We start from the raw sequence: 10,831 nt of genomic DNA, 5'->3' as shown, positions 1-10,831 counted from the left end.
TTTGGGATGTACCTTACAAGACAACTGCAACAGCTGGAAAGACCACAACAGTACCACACCAAAAGGACTACTGACCTCAAACAGATGACCTATCCAGCCCAACTAAAGAAACTCCAGCTGTACTCGGTTGCATACCGTGTACTCAGAGATGATCTCTGCTTGACATACAAGGCCCATGTCCAACCCAGTATTGATGGATATGCTCCACCTAAACAAAAGCCCCTGAGAGCCACATGCTCTGGGGATATAAACCTAACTGCAATGATAACTAGGACATGCTGGAGGGATAGATTCCTGACCCGGAGACTCCCTATGCTTTGGAACATGATTCCAATGTACATCAGGCAGGGCCCCTCACTTGCACTCTTCAAGAGAAACCTTGATTGGTGAATGAGAGACATTCATGTACCCCAGGGATCACTGCAGTGGCTCTGTTGTTCAGAGACACACGGAACTAACCTAAGGGGGTGGCGGAAGAAACACACTCTAGCTAGGCTTATAAATGCCCTTGGGCAGACAGCCTAGTACCTACCTATGAACCTATTACATGTCTTATGTGCATGGATAATTAACTAGCTCTTCCATTTTACTTTGCTATCATGCTGATAAACTGTCGGGTGACTACAAGTCATATGTATCCTGTTATTGTGTATTGTAAATGCCAATAGATATAACTAATGTTTGCCTAACATAACAGTAATGCTATGTAAAATGTAATACGTATCTGCCTACAATACTGTACATTACACAGTTATTGGCACAATATCCCACAATGCAAATCATAATTGCACAGTAGGCCCACCTTCAACATGTTATTTTCAGTAATACACCCATACATATGTCTATTGTTACAATATATCAACATATACTATCCCCTGTTATAGCACATACTTGTTGAACCAACCCTGCCACTGACAGCGGCTGGAGAGGAATTGTTGTGTTCAAAGTCCTTATATAGCATCCCTTGTGGTATATGAGGTGTTTGCCTTGTGGCCTGCAGCAGTACACACATAAATACTACAAGCGTTACTATGCTCAACAATACATCACTACAAGATAACTGTTTCCACTATATGCATTGCGTACACTTTAATTATTACAGAACAGGTACTACATACACAGACATACTGAGTGTTCTACATACCTTATTAGTAACCCGAGGTGTCGTTGACTGTTATTTCAATTTTATTCAGTTTGTGTTTCAATCTTCTTTGTAATGTTCTGTTGGTATATACAGATGGTTTGAATGTGTGACAAGCCATCCTTTTATAGTTAAATATTGGTAACATGTGCTATCCTGACCACCAATTGGTGTTCCAAAGTAGTTAATTACATGCACATCGGCTGTGCAGCTACTCCATTCGCCAATACCATGGCAACAGTGGTGTATAATTGAGTACTCCACTTGGACGTTGTCCCTTTGCCTTACTTTCGAGGAAGATGACCTGGATGTGTTGTTTGTGATGTATTGCAACAGCTATATGGAGGCAAACAGAGATATGTTAGCTTCATGACTCCTGTGGATTGCGTGTAATGACTAGAAGATGTTCTACATGTGAGTACAGCTGTTATATTTCAGAACATTGCTACTTATGCAGGGTTTGTTTGTACCTGATACTTCTGCAGATGTTTCAGTCTAGCAAGGATGTTTGGGCAGCTCAAGGCTGTATGGCTATGCATAAAATGTTAGGTGGTTTACAGTGTGCTCACCAGACATCTTTGGTTTGGTGTACATGTGTATCATACTGTGCTGTTAATCAGTAATTGGTAACACATCCTGGTGTACACACAACCCTCTGAAATGGGATTAGTGCAAACAAACCCTGTAACATCAGCAGCTGTTCCATTGTATAACAGCAACTATTTCACATAGGGCCATGTTAGTGTGTCTCTGACAAGGTATGTTAAGGCTTCTGCAGATGTCATACAGTGAGTGAATGATTTGTGATGTTATTACAGTATGTACTGTAATGGTTTTGGGTGTGGGGGAGATGTTGGTGGATGTACATAGCAGATGCAGGTGTGTAGGAACTGCTTTTATACATATTCGATATGTGTGTGAGGGTTCCTTCCTTATTTGAACACCTATCCTTTAGTGGACTAATACTATGGTAATTGCAGGCTGATTCATTAAGGCACTGTTAACTGATTCCTGTATAGCATGCAGGTGATGATAGTCCTTCAATCCTTTCGGCAATACATCAGAATGTAATAAAGTGTTGCTACATGAAAGCTGTCTGTGTATTTCTGTCATAGATATTTGCAGTCATTGGAGTTGTGTTGGTGACTGACCCTCTTTGGCTAGGGTTGCCACCTTTTCAAATGGCTATAGTGGGACATTTTCAGGACATACATCAGATTTTACAGGCCGACACAAACCCACGGTCAGTACAAAGGATAGAACTTTACATTTTTGCCTAAATAAAAGATTATTCTTGTAGCAGTTTAGTTGCTTATCCTGTTTCTTGTAACATGTAGGTATTTTATATACAGAAATAACTATTTTATGCAACTATTACATTAAATATGGGACATAATTATGTCCTACAATCTCAGGAAATTAGGCATTTTTACTATTTTTGATCAGGACACGACTGCACAAAGAGGGACTGTCCCTCGCAGAGTGGGACAGTTGGTAACCCTATCTTTGTCTCATGTCCATAGCACATATTTGTAATAGTGTATAGGCATATACTCTCCATATCTTTTGTTCATAACATTTGGTCGTGGCGGAATGTGTGATTGCTATGGTCCATGTTATACTCATATTTGAACACTTCAACTGCTGTATGGGATACCTATGGAATCCCGAACACACACAATTCTGACGCCCACACTACCGGGCCCAGACTCCCAAACCCCACAATACCGAACATTCAAACTTGCGACAGTCAAACTCGCGAAAGTAACACAAACACAGAACTCACACACGCACACACACACACACTGCTACCCACCACATCCAAACAAACTATCCAACACTATGTATGAGCAGGTGGGCAAGCCCCCCTACACCCCCATGTGGGTAGCTGCACCCCCCTACTTTAATATTCTACCTCCGAGATCGCACAGACACACAAAGCAAACCCACACATTACAGTCCCCTAGAGACACACACCACACTCAGAACACAGACTTACACACACTACAGCCCTCAAAAACACACTTACACACAGTAACCTACCTGAACCGCAACACCAGAGGCACTAACTAAATGTCCCTTAACATTGGGATTTTAAAACTCGCACTTCTGGTGTTTCAGTACTGTGGTCTTTTGGTCTTTAAACCTCGTGATTACACGCGTCGGTATGTCAAGCATTCGGTATTTGGTAGGTATCCCATTTATATGTACCTCCATGGTTGTGTAGATGTTGTTAACCTATCTATATATCTACATATGGGTTCCATACACTAGATCAAATTTTCACTAATTTGAATAGTGCATGGAATGCTCACTGCAGCGAAAGTGCACTTAATCGAAAGTGCACTTACGCGAAGTTCAGTACAACTAACTGGTGTTGTACTGAACTTCCGTGCAGTACTCTCAGGATTAGTTGGGGCACGGGTCATAATAGGGGATAGCCCATAGGGCTATCCCCTTACCATGACCCGCCCCAACCCTAAGGTCCAACGACGCAGCGCAGTGAAGGACATAGCAATGTCCTCCACTATGGTGCGATAGTCCGCGAACCTTAGTGTTGGGGCATGGGTTAGGGTAAGGGGATAGCTTTACTAACTATCCCCTTACCCTAACCTGTGCCCTAACCCTAAGGTCCGTGACTATCACACCATAGTAGAGGACATAGTTTGTTTTTTATGTCCTCCACTGTGCTGCGGAGTTTTTGGTGAAGTGCACTTACGCAAAAGTTCTCTTTTGTTAAAGTAAACTTTCACAGAAGTGAGGCTTCCTATTGCAAGTTCGAAGTAGTGAACTTTCGTTCTTGTAATAGGAATCCCTACATATATATGTATATCCCTATACATCGACATATATCTCTTTCTCTACCTCTTTCTCCCTATATATATATATATATATATATATATATATATATATATATATATATATATATATATATATATATGTTGATATATATATATATATATATATATAGCATACACCTTTCATTGGGTACATGGCAGTTTGTCCTATTTCCACACAATCTTACCTTTTGTGTTTTAACCTGTCAGAATACATAACTGCCGTAGGTACATTTCAGGTAGGTTATTGTGAAGATTGTGTACATGGTTGCGTGTTCTAATCCTGGCAGTGGTCATTTTACCTCTCAGAGCAGGCACTGGTAGTGCAAGGGTGAATAACACATATTTCAGCGGTTGAGGGCGGCATTGCCCATGATCTGTGTGATGTTCAGCAAAGGTTAAACCTGTGTGGTGCTTATCCATGTAGTCATGTTTAAGCGCTACTTACCAGCGCAATAACCCACTAACATCTGCTTAAAAGTGCTTTAATAACCTGCATCCAACATCCCTTATTTGGGACCTCAAAATGACGTAACAGCCCTTGCAGGTCTTGAAACTGGGACCATGAACACCACAGTCACTGGCTTTACCACTGAGGCATCTGAGATATGTACAACTTTTATGGTGTTTAGTATGTACAGTGTACTACAGCCATTCCTCACTACTGCAAACAAATGTGTAAGTCAGTTGGTGTACATATGTATGATACCTGTTAATGTTCATATGTTTGTTGAAGTCAGTTTGCAATGTGACCTGACGGGGTGTATTATGGATGAGAATGGTTCTTGTTTTGTGTACTTTTTACATTGTGCCCATACTCCATGTGTACCCCTCCAGTTCACATAATGAACATCCGACACAGGCCCTCCTTGATGCATATTCCATTAGCCAGCGGTCCTCCCCCACACCAATCTCCACATACACACCAACCATTGCTTCTATTGGGAATTAGGTTTATATTAATAGTTATAATACCAGAGCGGCATGTGTTTTGCTTACACTTCTATCCATTTGGAATGCATCTGTGTTACAACGTGTGTTCATAGATGTTTTTCTATATATATATGGATATAGATGTTACTGTATATATATATATATATATATATATATATATATATATATATATATATATATATATATATATTTCTATCTATGTGCACACATCAGTGACGTATATATATATATATATATATATATTTAGTATTAATTCGTAACACTTATTCATATGTAGACTTGTATATGTTGCTTCACACATTATAGTACATTACAATGTACTGTACATATGCACACAAAGTGACTGTCTCATTTGTGGTCTGTACTGTAAAATGTCTGTAGTATAAGGTGTAGTCTAATGACCACTTACCATGTATACAGATTAGGTGGCTTAGTGTTAGGTCCCATGACTATGGTGTGCATGGCCCAGGGTTCAACGCTTGCGATGTATTAGACATGTTTTACTACAGAATAAGGCTCATTTAAGCAGTTGTACGCAGGTTTAAAGGTGTTTGTATGACATTATACCAGCTTTTGTACACAGTTAAACAAACTTTACATCCTACAACCTGTGCACGCAAATATGGCCACTTCTGATAACTACTCAGGATATATACATTTCAGTGACGTAACATCTCACTATGTGCTTACATAACATTACATTGTCTGTTAACTGTACTCTCCAGCACCCATGGGTTTATGTGTGTTCCAAATGTTTATTATTCTGTGGAATACTACCTATATATGCAAGCTGTGGTTAAGGTATACTATGTAACATGTAAAACATCTCTGACTTTATTGGGATTGGAACCACGGCTGCACAGATATTATGCAAATGCTGTAGCCATTACACTATTGACATTAACATTCCTTCTGCCTATTTCCTATGTCCACGACTCCTATGTGTAAGCCTGGCTACACAACAGTCGGAGCCACCCACACCCAGTGAGCTTCTCAAAATACCGACATAACACATGAATTCAGACTATATATTAACATCCTAACTACATTTGGCATAACCCCTCACTGACACACTTCAGGGGAAACATTGATGTGTGACTGGGCAACAGTATATACACCCCTGGGATCATGTGTCCCAGAAACATCCAGCCAGGGTGTGAGGGAGCCACTCCAGTTTTATAGCTGCAAGACCTGTTAGGGAAATTGAATGCTGTTGGGTTGTCATGTTAACATGGCCTTTTGAGATCACTATGTGCCCCTATCACCCTACAGCACGCCAGTCTTCAACAGCTTCCAGCAACTCTCCCCGGAATCACTTCATTGGCTATGCTTGACAGAGGCTCAGTTACTTCATCAATGGTGCATATAAAGCCACCACACTGTTGCTATGCTTCTAAATGCCCTTGGGCAGATAGCCTACTACCTATCTGTGAACCTCTACAGTGCAGGCCATCTCCAACATCATATGTGATTATACAGAGTTCTCTGATCACAATATACAGTGTAAAATCACCATGTAGTCAGACAACAGTTAAGTACAGCAATAGCATACAGACTACTGATACATAATCATTCCAAAAGCCTATCTTGGAAGCTAGTGGACTTGTATAGGTTTCAGGCTTTGTATTGCTTACCAGTAGGTTACCTACAGGAAAGATGGGACACAAGCACAGATGGGAAACATGCCTGCAACAATGCCATACCAACTTGCATGTGTCAGCCTAAGGCTTTGGAATGCTGGGCAAGGCTATTGGCACCCCCATGGTGCCTTCTTTAGCAGGTCTCAGAGGTGAATCTCACCTCCATGAACTGCACAATAGCGGAATCAATGAGGGTTAGGCTACTAAACACCAGGGGTAGCACTCACAATATGCATGCACTCACAGCACCCCTCAGTATGGGCAACATCTACATCTGTTCTGTGACTGGGAACTGTACAAGGCTCCTGTGAGTACACCACCATTACCAGACTACAACTCATAACGCACATTTCAGCCACTCTACATGGACTGGCACAGACATGGAGGGGTTGTATCCATATTCATTGGGGCTACCTGCACCTCCAAGTTAGTGGGTCAGCATGATACCTCTGTGATCATCCATGTGCAGCTAACATCAGCCATGACTGCAATGCAAACTGTGAGCTGCTACAGATAACCCTCCATGACCCAGGAGCACCATTACAACTATCTGGAGACAGTGGTAAACATGACAGTCCTACCAGACACCCTGTTATTGGTCAGTGTCGGCTACCCTACACTTAACTGGATAACCTACTCAAGTATTCACTTCCAGGCCCAGCACTTCCTGGGATTTATCACCTCATATGGCCTGTATCAGTTGGTAGATGGACTAACGAGAGGTGAAAACATACTAGAGGTGGCAATCACCGACATGTGCAACAGGTGCACTACAGCAGAGGTAAACCGGTCACTGTTTAGATATGACCATGAACTATTCACTGATGATTTCCACTCCCAACCATCTCCCCCTCCCAGGGAACACACAGTGAATACCTTTCCTACAGCTAAATTCACAGTACTAATGACAGAGGTGGGAGGGTTCACAGCCTCCACACTCAGGGATGATACTGCTCAAAATACAGATAGAATTACAAATGCACTCTATAAGCACCTACAAAGATGCATGGGTTGTGCCATCGATGGTAAACCAGGACTTGCTACTCCTACACAAGGACACCAGTCTGCTGACCACTGCATTATACAGGCTGTACAACAGAAGTAGGACAGTAATCCAGAACAACAGCAAATCCCAAGACATGCAGACATCCGTGACCAGTATTAGCAAGATACTTATGTTACTCATGTAATCATCCAACGCTGACATCCACAGGTAAATAGGCATGGATTCAGAATATGACCACAAAGGCTTCTTTGGCTATGTCAAGGATCTAAGCAGTAACACACAGATTTGCACTGTGCTGGTGCAATATTGCACTGAATATACTGACCCTACTGATATCACCAACACACTTGATGATACATTCAGAGCAAGCTTCACCCCCTACAGGGCCTACAACAATACCCAAAATGTACAGTATCCCTGACATCTGAGACATACAGGTGGTAATGGCCCTTTCAAACGGCATGACAGAGCATCAATGGAGGCAGATGGTGTCCCAGACTGCATCCTGCAGACACTACAAGACAAAGTGACCCCCCCGCCTAATATAGCAATTCAACATCAGCCTCTACACAGGCTACATGGCCATTCAATGGCACATGGCAACAGCTATTCCACTCCACCAAGGTGGTGACACAACTGACCATGGTAACTACCACCCCATAAGCCTGAGTAGCCTGATCTGCACAGCTATGGCGTGCATCCTCATTAACATAGACAATGGTAACCTCCAGACACTTGACCCAACCCAGGTCAGCTTGACTGAGTGCAGATCATGCCTACTGAACCTGTTTGACATCTTAGATTCACCTAGAATTTGGGTGTGGGGGTGTGGTAGTTCACACATACTACCTAGACCTCGCCAAGGGTTTTGACACCATTCCCCACTCGGGTATTATTTCTACACTCATCAGCCAGTACATACACCCATACATCCAGGTTGGTTTGCCAACAGGCTTACACACAGAACCCACATGGTAAGCCTAGCAGCCTCCAGGTCCAACTCTTGACCAGTCACAACTGCTGTCCCACAGGACTCAGTCCTGGGACTCCTACTGTTTGCCATATACTTCTCAGAGGTACGGGCTAACACAGGTGGATTACAGCAGACCGTGTTTGGCGATTACTGCAGACTGGGAGCCATAACTGACAGTCCAGCTGTCACAGACGTCCTTCAAGGGGCCTTACCCAACACAGGGTGTCAGACTCATGGCCTCCAGCTAAAGGCCACATACTGCATGGTCATTCCATTTTTCGAAACTACACACACACATATTAACACAAGTGGCAGACACTATAATTCAGATGACGTAATGGTTATGTGGGGACTACATTAGATAGTGATCTCTCCTTTGACAATCATATCTGCGAAGTAGTTAGGACATCCATCTATGTAGGCCATCTGATTACTTAAGGGTTCGCATCTAAACAGACTGAGGTTATTGTGCCCTTTTACTCATCACTCATCAATCCCATCATCGAGTATGATGATCCATTTTGGATGTACCTCAGGAGACACATCCAACAGTTGGAAGGGCCACGAACGTACCTCGCCAAGAAGGATAATGCCCTCAGACATGTGTCCTATGCTGCCAGACTGCATAAATGCTTGCATTACTCAGTGGCATCTCGTTTACTCAGAGATGATATTTGCTGGCCAACAAAGCCATGTCCAAGTCAGGCTTAATGGATATGCTCCACCTATGGGAATCCATGTCACAGTGAGCCACACACTGTAATGAGCTACACCTTGCCACAACCATAACTGGAAGATGCTGGAGTGAAAGATTCTTGTCATGGGTACTCCCCATGCTTTGGAACTACATCCCTGATTACTTTATATGGAGCCCCTCACTAACACTCCAGGGAATCCTTGCAGAGTAGGTGGGAAACAGTGGATACACCCCAGGGATCCCACAATTGGCTCTGCTCCATAGAGGGACAGTTAGTTAATCAATGGGGTGGCGACAGCAGGCACATTTTCGCTAGGCTTATGAATGGCCTTGGGCAGTTAGGCATGTACCTATCTATGTACCTATGAACCTATACATACAGTATCGATACATGCTGATAGCTTAATTTACTGTTCAGGTATTGACTTACCTTGTGCTATTGGCAGTTGTGTGTACAATAGTTGAGGGCTGCCTATGTAGGATGCACACAGTAGACCACCTATACATGACAACTGACAGGTGGTCGTGTGTGTGTGTGTGCTATCCATGTTTACTGTGTGTGCAGGTGGAGAAGGGTGTCAGTCTGTAGATGCCTACACTGTCAGTGTGTGTGCTATACGTTCCCTCTTTGCCAAGGCATGGGCTTACTGGGCATGCCTCTGTCTGCCTACTGGGGCTGGCACAGGGTGTTCGTGGTCTGAGTCCCTCTGTGCCTGTGGGGCCCTTGGCAATGGTGGTGGGCTGTGAGGGCCTTCACCATTCTGTCCTTGCTACAGCTGTTTCCGCAGGATCATATTGTGTAGTATATCACATACTATGAAGATGTGGGCACACGTGCCTGGAGAGTACTGCAAGGCTCCACCAGATATGTCCAAGCAACAAAACCGTAATTTCAGCATCCCAAACACACGCTCTATGATGATTCTAGTTTCTGCGTGTGCCTCATTATGGCATTCTTGCATGGGTGTGTATGCATTTCTGATGGGAGTCATCATCCATGGTTCCAGTGCAAAGCCAGCATCCCCCACCAGGTGGCCATATGGGATGTCCCCCCTGGCAAATACCTGATACAGCTGTGAGGCATGCCAGATGTGAGAGTCGTGATAGCTTCCAGGGCTGCCAGCACACACATCCATGATAATGCCCTGGGCATTGCACACGACCTGGCAGTTGATGGAGGGGTATTGCTTGCAGTTTATGTAGAGCCTACCCTGCTCACCGGGTGGTGACTTGATGTGTATGTGCGTGCAGTCTATTGCACCCAGTACCTCCAGGTAGTCTGCCACATGGTGGAAGAGACGCATATTGCTAGCCAACTCCTCCTGCATTCAGGGGAAGTATATGTGCTCATTGGCATGTGGTAACATGACATCCAGGAACTGGTGGAGTACCCTGGATGCTGATGCCTGTGAGATCCTCATGATATCCCAAGTTGGCCTTTGAACAGTACCTGTGGCTAGTATTCTCAAGCTTACACATACCTTCATGTCCACTGAGATGAGTTCCCCTCTGAGGCGTGGCTGGCACAGCTCAACAAGTTGCTGTATAGTGTCCCTGTCCACCCTGTAATGCTCTACTATCTC

The sequence above is a fragment of the Protopterus annectens genome, chromosome 5.part0 (assembly GCF_019279795.1).
Source record: "Protopterus annectens isolate FY-2018-M chromosome 5.part0, PAN1.0, whole genome shotgun sequence".
NCBI classification, from domain to species: Eukaryota; Metazoa; Chordata; order Ceratodontiformes; family Protopteridae; genus Protopterus; species Protopterus annectens.
This window is presented reverse-complemented; position numbering follows the sequence as displayed.